The following is a 14,770-nucleotide window of genomic DNA, read 5'->3' on the forward strand; positions in this document are numbered from 1 at the left end:
TTTCAACCTTCTCCATGTTTTCATTCCAATTTTGCAAGTGTGTTTAATGACCAAGCAAGTCAAGTCTCTTGTGGACCCGACTAAAAGAACTTTCAAACTCAAGCAACTGACCCTTCAAACTGCTCTGAAAAATATCTGCACTGATTAAAATTAAATTTGATCAATGACTTAAATCAATTAAAACTCATTTTGCACCCTTTCCGAAAACTGTCCATTTTGCGGTGAGAGCCTTAAAAATTGGCCTTAAAAACTGACAAAGATACCCGATGTGATCCTAACACTTTGCATTCATGTTCTTTGTCATATACTCTTCCAGTCTGCAAAATATCACCTCATGACGATTACTGAGTTGAAAGATATTGACCACTGAAAATGCTCTTCTCGCATTCAAACATGTTAGAAACAAAAAGTTGCACTTGGATTTGGCTTGGAAAACTAGTCAAATGGTGACTTTGGAATTTGCAACTTGGGACATAGATTTAGTGTCATATGATGAATATGAAAGTGAAATTTGGGCTCATGACTAGTAATTAGGCACATTTGACAAGCGTGCAAAGTTAGTCTTCGGGAATTGCAGAACTGGGAATGTTTGTAAAACAAAGATTTTTGCATATGGAATGGATATGGAAAAGTGTGCAAACGGATTTGTGGAAATTTGAAAATCAACATATTTAGAGTATTTCTAGACTAGAACATATTAGCACAATTGGTTCAGGTATAGCTATCATAAATTCAAAGTTATAACCTTCCAAACAGGGCTACCAATCAATGTGTAACTGATCTGCATTACAAAGTTAGAAATTGCAAACAGAATCATGTTTGAAATATGATAAATAAAATATAATGAGCACTTGGAAGATATGATATGAGCACTTGGAAGATATGATATGACTCAAAGTAGCAACCCGACACATAAGCATAAAACATATTTATAAGAGCTCATTTTAGCAATGTTTCCAAACAGGTGCTCAAAATCATCTTGCAATTTTTAGTCCCAATAGTGGCTCTGTCTGGGGATGCATGCCCCTTGCAAGCATAGCAAGAATTCAGATATTTGGAATAAACAGACTACTCCAATAAACTTTCTTTGAACAACTCTTATTGAAAGTAGGAAAAACCACTCCTAACTGTACAAATGATGGCCCCGGGCCACCATAAATTCAATTAAGCTTCTTATCTTTATCATAAATCTGATTTTTATTCCTTTCTTCATGAGACAAGTTGGAAATATCATTCAATTAGTTTCACCAATCACATATACATCCTCAATGAGCTCATTGGGCAAGATAAAATCAACATATTCACTTTCATAGTGCATGATGAAACTAGGAACACCTTCAACATAATGCTCACTATGAATGAATGGATCAACATGATCAACAATGTATACAAAAATTGAAAATATTCTTCATTATAGTTCCTTGCATGCTCTTAGGCTGAAATACAAAATATTCATTTTCAACTTGATGATGAGAGTCACACCATGAACTTGCAACTTACCTTGTCACTACAACATTTAGAGTCAAATTGCAATGGTAATTTGTGATGAAGTTATCATTTGTGGTGATTTTCATTTTTTTTTTACAATTGTCCCCGATGTCATCGCAATACCGACGTTGCTATTGTAATTGCGATGTAGGTGTGATTACAAACAAAAAAAAGAAAACATGACATATCTCATTCCCCATTTGTTTTGATTGTGGAAAGCTATGTATGAAAGAGGTGGAGAGCACCAAATGAGGGTGGAGAGCTCTAAATATTGTTGTGCCCTTGTGATCGGTGCATTTCGTTGTCGTGATCTTTGCATTTCGTTGTCGTGCCCTTGCTCTATGATTTTCTTCAAGGGGAGAAGAGGTACCTATGTAAATGTTTTTTTCTTTTGCTTCTAAACATGCATGTCTTTATATTTCCTTCTAAACATGTATCACTTTATATATACAAAGAGATCTTTTTGAAGATTCTTATTACATATTATCTCACAATAGGAAAATTGATCTAGCTACATACATATTCCAGAATTCAAATAATAAAAAAATAAAACTCACTCAACTAGTGCTAAGTGACTTACCTCAAGGTCCTGCACAAAAATAATGTAGAACAGGAAAAATGGGTACAGTTAGCAAGAAATTTTACAAAAAACATATAATAGAAGATATTTTTAGAAAGAAACAAGCCATAACCTAGTTAAATTGGTCTAGTTGCTGATTAGCTACGTTGATTATAAATTCTTGTAGAACTATCATTAGATTAGGTACAATAAAATGAACAATCAGCTATTCCTAGCTACTAGGATCAAATATAGTTTTTCAAGGTGATAAAATTGCATATGTAGATGCATCACTTGCATGCTATGCATGAAGTGCATTCCCCAACTTATAACGAATGGTTGGATATAGAGGCTCCATACACTGACCTGACAATGGAAGCCAAGGATGTAACCATGCATGTATTGGCACAATCTTTCTGCGAGGATCCCAAGCATCTATTGCTGCTGTTAATTTGGGCATCGCTATATGATCCAGAATGTTATGAAGTACTAAAGCCTGTAGTAATTTCTCCCATGTCTCTAGAAAACATAGCATAGGTTCAGGGTCCCTTGGCTCCCAGGAATTTGTAGCAGCTATTCTCACTACTGGAAGAATAACTTTAGTGAAGAGTTGAGTGTAAGGAGTTAAAGAAGCAAGTTTTGCTTATGTGTAAATGCCATAATCACGAGGCTCATTCCCTTGAAGAAGCCTCTTCCACAATTGCATTACCTCTAAACCATGCAAAGGATGTTGAAGTGGTTCCCAACCTTATTAGAAGCAATGACAAAGAAAATGTAGATGCAATACATGACAAATTGCACAACTTGTAGTCTTTATATATAGAGAGAGATCTTTTTTAAGGTGCTTATTAGATATTAGCACAACCAAAATATTGATCTGGTTGCATACATATTCCAGAATCCAAATACTAAAACAATAAAACTCACTTAACCCATGCTAAGTGACTTGGTTTAACACAAAAATAATGTAGACCAAGAAAAATAGATAGAGTTCGCAAATTTTTTTACAAAAACATATCATAGAAGATATTTCTAGAAAGAAAAAAGTCATAACTTAGTTAAATTGGTCTAGTTGCCAATTAGCTAGGTTGATTACAAATTCCTATAGAACTATCATCAAATTAGGTACAATAAAATGAACAATCAATTGTTCCTAGCTAGCAAAATCGAATACAGTTTTTCAAGGTGATAAAATTGCATATGTAGATGCATTACTTGCATGCCAAGAATGAGCTAATGAAAATGTAGAAGAACCAAATGAGGAATCATGTGAACACCTCCTTGAATGTTCAAGAAAAAAAGAAGGCCAAAACATGAAGAAGAATGGAGGGAGTGACAAGGAGTTACAAACAAGAGGAATGAAGAGGAAGGGGATAGAGGATAATGGGCCACCTCAAAAGAAGCAAAGGTAAAAAGGCAAGATGGCTTCACATGTTGTGATTGAATTAAAGACAATAAGAAGTTCAAGTTCAGGGTACTCACCCTTATGTCCAAGTAAGCAAGAGATGGACCCCCCCTAGAATGAATAACATATTAAGAGACATTTTGTGGTCAACATTGAGGCCCTTTCAAATGATGATCAAATAGGGCCTGAAGGCACAAATGTCTTGGACATTAATTTGAGCACCCAAGATTGTGATTAAGGAATTCAAAGTCATGAGGATGAACTAGGTGAGATCACCTCCCTAACATGGCTATCAAAGTAAATGTGATGGGGACAAATAATAATAGCCCAACCATTTGTAAATATCTCTCTCATTTTCACCTATCTCTTTTATTTCATGGAGTGCAGGTACTAGCGAATATACATTTGTTAGATTTGTCTTCCTCAAGTGAGGAAAATATAGGAATGAAATAAGAAAGTGAGACATTTAGTATGTCTAAATCAAGGAGATCGACTCGAGGTCAAAAATTAGAAAGAAATTCATTCTTTCTCAAGGAGGGTCATGTTCTTATGATGATGAGAGTGAAGGTGACTCCAATGTTCCCTTTAGGTACAAACATCTATAGAAACAATGGGTCCCCGATGAACTTCCTCCAATAAACACTAATTTTTGTGTTGTAGAGAGATATATCGCATAGCACCATCCTAATTACATGTTTTGGGCCTATTTTCCATGGATGGCATAAAGGTCTCTTACAAAAACATTGTTGAATTGATGGAGTATGTTAGACCTTGCTATGATTATAATAGTTAGATGTAGATTTTTCGATATAAAAATAGTATGTGTAGGTATGCACTAGAGTAGATTATATACAACAAAAAGTTAGTGAAAAAAGTAAAACAATAGCTATATACATTGACGGAAGGTCAAAAGATCAAATAATATTGTAGATTTTATAAATAGTACACGACCTGTGTCAACTAAGAAGCAACCCAATTGTATATTTGAGGCACGCAAGGGAAATCACATATTTGTATGTGTGATAGAATCACTATGTGGAGGCGAAGAGCTTCTTATTGATTACAATTTCAATTACATGGATACAAATAAAGGCACTATCATGGGCGAAGTGGTATGTACTATGCACATCTAAAATTAACTTCAATCAATGAATCCAATGCATCATTAAATTTTTATATATTTTTTGCTAACTTACAATAATAACATGTGTCTTATCATGTCTCAATGATTTTTTTTGAAATACAGGGCCACAATATGGATCGACAACCACATGACATGCATGGCGATGATGGTTCTCATGGGACTTCTTCTTCTCGATAGGTAAAACTCGTTGTTGTACAAATTTGATACAAGAAATATATTAATGCATATTTTTTATTATGTTTTATTCTTCACTACTCTTTTGGACTGATTTTAAATATAGTGCTAATAATAATGTTCTTGCAAATGAGTGTTGGTCAGGAAAAGGGAAAGAAAAAAATAGTCCACAAGGAGCCGCATGATGAGCATGATGAATTCATGATTGATTTTGTGTCAGCCGCTACATGCAAGGGAAATCACGTAGTTGTATGTGTGATAAAATCAATATGTGGATGTGAAGGGCTTCTTATTGATTATAATTTGAATCGAATATATACAAAAAAAAAGCCACTATCATGGACGAGGTGGTACATACTATGCACATTTAAAATCAACTCCAATCAATGAATCCAACACATAATTAATTTTTAATTTTTTTTGCTGACTTAGAATAATAAGACATGTGTTTTAACATGTCTCAATGATTTTTATTGAAATACAGGGATACAATATGGATCAATAGCCACAGGACACACATGACGACGATGGTTCTCATAGGACTTCTTCTCAATAGGTAAAACTCATTGTTGTTGTACAAATTAGATACAAGAAATATGTTAATGTATATTTTTTATTATGTTTTATTCTTTACTACTCTTTTGGATTGATTTTAAATATAGCGCTAATAATAGTGTTCTTGCAAATAAGTGTTGATCAGGAAAACAAAAAGGAACAAGTAGTCCACAAGGAGCCACACGATAAGCATGATGAATTCATGATTGATTTTGCATCAGCCATTGATCCTTTGGTTGCAGTGCAAAAAGTGCTTTGTGATTTAGCAAGAAGGTTAAAGCAATTGGCATCAACTCGACCTCAGACTCTTGAAATACAATAGATGGAGGATGAGTTGATGCACCTAGTTGAGACATATACAATAAGTATTAATGTAGTTTTTAATTATAACTAAAGTTCAATAATAGTTTTTATAGTATACCCTTTTATTTATGCCATTTAATAAAATGTATATGTGTTATTTTTACAAAGGATGTTGAAGAGGTTCAAGGGAGATTCCCTAGAGGATGATACTTCAGTCGGTTCAATTACATCGAGTGTTCTATCCCACACTTCTATTTTCATCGAACAATATATTTTTTAATAGCTCTAACAATCTTGTTTTATTGTGCTCTACTAATCTTAGTTTTTAGCTCCTACCATTGATCCTATGTTCACTACACTGACTACTACAAGGAACAAAATTGAAGACATAATGTTGACTACAAATTCAGCAACACATAGCATGGCCACAGATGTAATGAAAGCACCTATTTGTAAGTAGATTCCTCTTTTTCTCTCTCATTTTCATGTGTTTAATTAATTTGAATTGTTATTTCTCAGGGGGCATTTTGTAATATTGGATTCATTTTATGCAAGAAGTAATGAGGAAATTCTTGGGTTTACCTGTGTTAGATGTATGAGAACACTAAATAATTGTGATCAATTGCTCGTCAGCAATAAAGATGGTCTTCCCCTGAGAGTAGCCAAACTTCCAAGTACTTTAAAGATTGATCGTTTCTTTTACTATAAAATATTATACTCATAATCAAATGCACTAACCTCCCATGTAGTCCCTTGCAATAACTAGTAATCCCATTATTATTTTGGAGGCAATAATCTATTTTATGAACAAGTTAATGATGAATGTTTATGTATATTTGGGTCGACCATACGCATAGGGTATCATATTTTGATTTCATTGCTAGATTGTATTTCCTTTGATCAATTTCTTCAAGTAAATTAAAAGGTAACTTCGATTCATTTATGAATTAAATAGTTTTTTCTTTTCTTAAAAGGTGAAATTTTCAAACTAAAGAGTTAAAGGATAAACTCATTGATATCATAACAACACTTTTTGGACCCAACGTCTTTCAAAGAATTAGGCTTCTTGAGAAAGTGGTCCAATAGTTAAGGTATATTAGGTACAACTACATGACCCAAATGAAAAACAACCCTTCTTATGAGTGGTCCCCCTATATTCCTAATATTGAGTGGGAGAATCATAAAAAGGATGCCATTAAGAAAAAAAGAGAGATGGTACCACCCGAGGAAATAAGGTATGTCATAATATTAAGAATGAAATTATATAATAATTACTCTTAATACTAATGTGATCTAACATATTTCAAACTTCACATAGGTTTACTGACATATCAAAGACAACCAAAGTAAGAAAATAGAAGCACGAGCAACACAAGCTCAGCTCTAGTGGATATTTAAAACTTGTTGCATGAATTGTGAGTATAAGTAGATGAAAAATTATATGCAAATATTTATAAATTGTAAATAATTTGGTCTTAATGAAAATAATTACAAAAAATTTCATGATACCAAGAAAAAAAGTAGGCCATGTTGTTTAAAAAAAAAACTTCTGAAGAGGACAAGAAATTAGCCTAAAAATGAGGCTATATAGTTGTGACTGAACGACTTTGAGCAATGAGTGCACAAGGTTCTTCTATTGGATCTATCGATGAGGTAAATAAGTCAATTATTTTTTATTTCAAATCAAATACTTTAGTAATTACTCTATTTGATAATAAGTTACAAAAATATAAGTCGTTATATTTATTTTAAGGAAACAATGATTATATATTTGTTTAAAACATTAAAGAGGATATATTTATATGTATTAAAATGAATGATTAATATTTTTTAATATTTGACTTGTATTTACATACATACATACATACATACATACATATATGCACGCATGCGCGCGCGCGCACACACACACACACACACACACACACACACACACACACATTGTTGATAACACTAATTATCTACATTGGATTGCAACCTGCCAATCCTGATACACTAGCCGAGAACCAAGGAGGTGTTGATTTAAATGTGGATCATAGTATTGAAGATATATATTTTCTATTCGATTTTTTATTTCTGAATTATTAATACAAGTAAATATTTATAATTGAATTTGGTGTAGTAATAAAAATTTAACTATAATGTGTGTTGCAATTAAGATAACATCTTGCATTGTAGTTGCAGCGGATGCAAAGGTTTTTCCTCATGAGCATGTTGAGGTCCACACCAGTGGACAAGATGATGTGGTTGGACAAGGTAAAGTATGCTACAATGTTCTTTGAAATATTTAAAGTCTCTAATTTTTAAAATTTAACCCTTTTATTTGTTATTGTAGAGGACCTACCTTTGCAAAGGACAGTGAAATCACGTCCATGAGTGAGAAGAAATATTGACGATGAAATGGATATGCCTTTGCAAAAATATAGAGAAGGACAAAAAAGAAAAAAAAAATGACTCATGCAAACTTATGTAACTTATTTTATGTAACTTATTTGATAATGATTGATGTTTATGTCTAGATGTTCTAATGAATCTTATGTTTTAATGTTAATGTGAATGTTCTAATGAAACTTGTGTGTTAATGAATGTTATCATGTGATAATTCATGAATGTTACATTTTATTAATAGAATGAATGAATTTTAGATGTTAATGAGGAATTTAGATATTGGGGTGGAGAAGGAATGAGCTTCCACCTTCATGTGGTTGACCTTGATTACAAGAGAATATTAAACTATTACCAAAACCAAGTGAAGCTCAACATTAACCTATGGTTGCATGACAACTAACTATGTGAATCTCTTTGTTTCAAGAAATGCAGGAGGCCATAGTTCAATATGCAATCTCAATTCATATGCATATGACATCAAGTGGAGCTGAAAAAATGCAACAGATTTGCATTTTTGTTCGAGGTCTTTAATTGGGAATTTTAAGTAATAGACCATCACAAAAATTATGACTTTGACTTTTATAGGCAAGGGTAATGTCCTCAACATGCAAGAAAATCAAGAATTTCTATGTGTTGACTTGCTGAGGGCATTCTCTCATCCATAGTAGCTAGAGTTCTAACGTTCATGACGGTGTATAATTTTAAAATCTTAATAGAAATATTAAATAAATGTAAACATAGTGTGTTTTTTTAGCTCTGCCTATTGTCCATGCATATAGAAAACAACTGCATGTACATTCTTGATTTAGAGTGGCATTCACAAGTTTATCAAATCAATCGTATGATGCCATTCACAATGCACATCTATAATTTTGCATTAGTAAGTTTAGATTGCTAGTCTATTGTTGCAAACTATATATATGCTTAAACTTAGTTTTGTGTTATGAAATATTTTCTCAACATTTATGATCCCTCATCAAGTAAGCTACCTTGTCTCCCATTAATAAATGATTGACTTATGTTGAAGTACAATCTAACAATAGGTGTGGGCACTTGCAACTTGATAGATGATTCCTCTATGGGGTGGATGGTATTATTGGTTGAACCTATAGCTTGGACACTCTATAACCTTTTGTCTTTGCAATATGGAGACATGGAGACCAATTTAAGGATGAATTAAAAAAGAAATGTTTAAGTGTATAAATTTTCTAGAACTTATGTCAATTGTTTTAATATAAAAATTATTGTTGACCTGATGGTCAAATCATTTGTTAGTTAGTGACTAAAGACTTCATTAGTTTGACTGGTTACATTGCTACTGAGCTTCATAGAGTCTATCGAGCTCATTAGTGCAAACTAAGCCTTGTAGTGTTAATCAAGCTTATCATTATCTACCGAGCTAGTTGTGTTAACCAAGCACAAGGAAGGTAGTGTTGACCAAGTTGTAGTGTCAACCGATCCCTTCACTATCTACCGAGTTCTCCAACATTTTTTGAGTCACCAAATGCTAAGTTCATTCCTACTCTCAAGTGATCAATGTGGATGAAGCACCAATATCAACTGAGTGCCAAAGCTTTCTGAGTTTATAGTGTTATCAAGTGTCAGAATATCACCTGAGTGGTCTTCAGAACCCAAGTTACAATAGTAAGACAACTTAGTGAAGATTGCTTGAATTTGGTGTTGTAGCCGACTCCAAAAAATAATTAATTGGATTAGTATAAATGTAATACATCTTATCAAATCCATGTGAATGCGTAACAAGTAAGAAGAAAAATGAATGTGAATTAGAAGACAAAGGATACAAGAAGTATAAGGAAAATTAGAGTCTCATCCATCACATAAGGGTGATTAGTTTATATCAAAGGGATCTCATACAACAATCCAAGTTGTAGAAAAAAGATCAACTATTGGTTCATCTTAATAGGTGAATTAGTAAAATCCTCTAACAAGGTGGAATTAACAGTCTTATATTGAATCTCCTAACCGAGTGTATACTTCACTGTATTGTATAAATCTTTTTACAAGGTGGACCAAACAGTCCTTAGTGCTCTTAATATGGTAGATCACCATAAGTGATCAATTATAAGCCTTAATAGGCCAACTTTATACTACAACCATAAAGCTTGTGGGTATCATCCCCACCCCAATTTTACTTTCTAAATGGAAGGTTTTTGGGTTACCAAATATTGTGTCAAGTGTTATGAATGTTTTATTGCTTTTAGTCTTTCATACATGCAATTAGATCATAACAACTTATGAAGGATTAATTCATGAATAGGAGTTAAAATTTTATTAGTTCCTGATTCACCCCCCCTCTTAGTCACCTAGGCCCACATACATTTCCAACAATTTGTATCAGAGCATTTGGTTCTCACATCAAAATTTTAGCAGCTTGAGAAACATTTAGAGGCAATGAAAGTGTACAAACTAGAGAAAGCTATTGAGGATGAAAAGTTGGATCTACAATTGGCCATGGATCAATTCAAGAAAATGAAGGAGAAGCTCTCTCAATCCTTGAAAATAAGGAAAGAACTAGTAACACAACTGAATGAAAATCTCTACATTGAAGAAAGAATTGAAGACATTGCCAAGAAAAAAGTTCAAATGAAGTTGATGCAACAATAAAAGATCTACTTGAAAAGAATCTTACTCTTTATGAAGAAGTCTAAAAGCTGAAAAGAGAACAAGAAATTCAACTAGTCAGATGTGTGAAGACATGGAATAAAAGGACAAAGACAAAGAAGAGAAAATATTTCTAACTAAAAATATAGAAGAAAATAACAATGAAATTCATTGCCTACCTCTTCAGCAAGCAGATTTGATCAATAAAATCAATTGTGCAAATCAAGAGCTTATCAACTCGAGGGCAAAGAATGAAAGATTGTAGAATTATCTCAGTATAGAAAAGAAAATCAATGAAAGGATAATGAAATCTAAAGAAATAATGAATCAATTGGACAAGAAAAATAAATTTAGATACAAAGGTAAAGAAGGATTAGGCTATAAAGATAAAGGTGAATCATCTTAGCAAGGAGCTCAAAAGAATAAAAGACCTACTTGTAATAATTGTTGAAAGACATGGCATACATCAACCAAGTGTTAGAGCAATGGGAAATCAAAATTTAGTGGAAAATGTTATAGTTGTAACAAGCTAGGATATAGATCAAGTGAATGCACAGAGAAATCTAAGTTTGAAGGAAAGTGTTTCAATTATAACAAACAAGGGCTCAAATCTTCAGAATGCAAGACCAAGAAATAGAATCTAGCAGAATAAATTGTTAAAGCTATCTTTGGTTGGGATTATAACACATGGTGTAGATGTCACTTATGTGGTGAGAATGGTCATATTGGACTAAATTGTATAAGAACTCACATGAGGAAGAGAGACCCTACAAATAGATGTTTTGTATGTACAGAACTTGGACAGCTAGCTAGAAACTATATGAACTAAGGTAAAGTTGAAGATGCGAAAAAAGAAAAGGTTGACAATATCAAAAGTCAAATGAGACAAAAATGGATAAAGAAATCTCTAGAGAATACAAATCAAAGCCAAAAATTTTTGACACCCAAGTCAATGAGTTGGGTAACTCAACCATTTCAAACTAGTTAGCCATGGAGATCACTGGAACTATAATTCAAAGGAATCATCCCATATCAGTTCTAGTCAGCAACAAAGAAGATCCAAATCATTATTTTAGATACATTGGGATCACCAAGTTAGATAATAGTTGAAGTAATGTCTTAAGACCTTACCAAGAAAGGTTGGGTTGCAAGACCTTACCAAGCAAGGTTAGGTTGCTAGACCTAACTGAGCTTGGATATGGATGGCAAATTTAGAGTCCCAACCAAGTGTTGATGAGGTTTATTGAGTTGATGGACTTAACCAAGCATCTTATGGCTACCAAGTTGAACAAGATATCACCAAGTTGTATGTCATACAATACATTAATGACATCTTGAAGAAAAAATTTGGTTAAAAGGTGAAATTGAAAGGTTTATTCTTCAACACAAATTTTAGAGCAAATAGAGTAGAGCATTCCTGAGCCCCTGAGCAATTCAGAGTGATTTAATACAAAGTTTTTGAAGGTTGTATCAATCCATTATCTAGTGCAATGACATCATCCATCAATAAATTAAAGAAAGGTTTTGAGATGTTGATTAGAGGTGTTGAACGTAGAACCCCAGTGTTCAAACTGTGTCCAACAATTGTGGAGGAACTAGACCTAGTTAGAGCTCATTCACAAATTCCTTCGAAGGTACTATTGATTCACAACATCTATTATTGTTCAATTCTAGATTTGGGTACTTTTGATATGAATCAAGCATATGACGCATTATGTATGGATGAAAGTTTGAAACCTGAGCATAAGCATTCAGAAACAAATGGTTTAACTCACATTTTACATATGTTGAGGGATTTACAAATCAAATAGATTAGATTTATCCTGAGTCGAGTCCATGACATGTAATTTTGGCTTGATCAACCTATTTAGATAAGATATAAAATGATTCATAGGGTTATTGGGTTATCGATGCTCATCAAAGAAAAGATAATAACAAAAACCCTAGCTCAAGTTGAGCTAGTGAATAAGACTTTTACCAAGTGGGATTGTAGAGGAATGAAGTTGAATGATGTTACAAACATGAAAATGAAGTTTAGAATCCATGTGATTACTCACAAAACTTATAGTTCTAGCAAACTGAATAACATTTCATGTGAAGCTGTAGACTTAGCATACAAAATGTTCAAGAATAATCTATCATTTGACCTTGCCAAGTTGCAGCTGAACCAGCTAAGCAAGAATATGGGAGCATTTGAGCATCCAAGAAAAATCCATGTAAGTTTGGCTCACTTTTGACATGTCTATTCTTTTATGTTTAGAACTTCTTACCTTCCAATGGTCCTATGGTATGGAAGAAGGATGTACTTGTTGTATATTAGATTAATGAGTTTATAGCTAATATGGGAGACAATTTTGAGGGCATCATGGATGCATATTGTGAGACATTCAAGGAAAGAATGCATAGCAGATTCAAAATACCCAAACAACTAGTTAATAATTATGAACAAGGTATATGTTTTCCTTTGGATTCTAACAAGGTTCATATTCAAGTAGTTAGACCAAGAATAGAATGGGTAAAACCTCTTGGATATGAGGTAAGAATTGATAAAACAAGAGATATCATTAAGGCTCTTTTCAATGAGCTAGTGGACCCTAAAGTACCATATTTTGGCACCTATGAAGAGATCAAGACCAAAATATCTTTGGAAATCAAGCTACTTTAGGCTTTGAAGAGAGGAAGAAAATAGGTTGAAAAAATTCAAAAGGAGAACAAGAAATTTAGTACCCCTCTTTTGCTAATAGAAGGAAAGGGTGATGACATTGAAGAAGATGAAGGAGAAGAGGAACACACAGAAGAAGAAGAACCATAAGAAGAAGAGACTACCAAAAAAAAAAAGAAGGTAATAATAAAGAAACCATCCAAGTCCTCACCCTCTTTCTTCACAAGGAGACCTGCCAAATCAAGGAAAAAAACTTCAATTGCAGGATGAAGAGGAAGATGAAGAAGAGCAACAAGTAACCTTTAAAAGATCTACTCTCACTTTTGAGGAAAGACTAAGAAGACTACAAGATGGTGGAGGTATGGATGATTTTAAATTTCGTAATTATGAAATAAGGAGTAAATAAGAGAAAAAGAAGATTGAAGAAGCCTTAGTGGCTAAAATGGATAAGTGGAAGAAATCTCCAAACAAACTGACCAAACAAGTTCCTGATATCTTACTGAAGGATTTTGCACATAAATGGGAAAATGAAATAAATAATTCCAAAGATATCAGGGAACAAACCTTAAGAAAGATAATTCCAAATCTTTTTGACAAGAAAGTGAAGGAAGCATTGAAAAGAATGAGTAGAAACTAATTCCCAGGTGTAACACATTCCTATTTCTGTCAAAAGATATTGAAGTTGTGGGGAAATCAAATACAAATGCATGTAAGAACATCTATGGATTGCATGATGCAAAGCCTACTCAGGAGGTTGTACAAGTAGATAATGTTAATGATGAAGCAGATGTGGATGATCATACAATCAGTGAATTTTTACCTGAGACTTAAGATATCCAAGATTTTTGTCCTAAGAAGATAGCATCAGAGGTAATGGCCTCCCTTCCCAACTCTTTGATAAAAGCCTTAGTGTCATCTAGCTTAGAAAAGGTTTCTACCTAGTCACAATCAACTAAGGTGAACATAGTTCCATCAAGTACCCAATTGATTATTGGAGTCATTTTACCGATTGCAATGATGAGTGTTGTTTCTACTATTGAGCATCAAGCTCCACTCTTCATAGTAGCAGGCCTAAACAAGTCAAAACAAGGAATAGTAAGTACTCCTACTATAGTTGTTGTTTCTCTATTAAGCAATGTTGTTTCTACCACTATTTGTAGTGCCTGCCCTAGTTTGCATTTTTTCCACTACTGTCGAACTCTTTTAGGACAGTTTTATGTTGATGATTATTAGTGACATTATTTTGAGATTATCAGATATTGTCTCAGATTCAACTTATTATATGATGAGATTACTTAGACTCTACATTTCATGTATGCATGATGATTGTTACATTACTTTTAGTTATTGATGATGATTAGTTAGATGGTTTATTATCACATGTTTTTTCTTATGGATACTTACCCCATACTTGCATGTGTATGGTGTGCATGTTTGTTCTCCTATTTGTATGGCATTTCTGATGTGGTT

The sequence above is a fragment of the Cupressus sempervirens genome, chromosome 8 (genome assembly GCF_028749045.1).
Source record: "Cupressus sempervirens isolate cs-2001-9-10 chromosome 8, ASM2874904v1, whole genome shotgun sequence".
NCBI classification, from domain to species: Eukaryota; Viridiplantae; Streptophyta; class Pinopsida; order Cupressales; family Cupressaceae; genus Cupressus; species Cupressus sempervirens.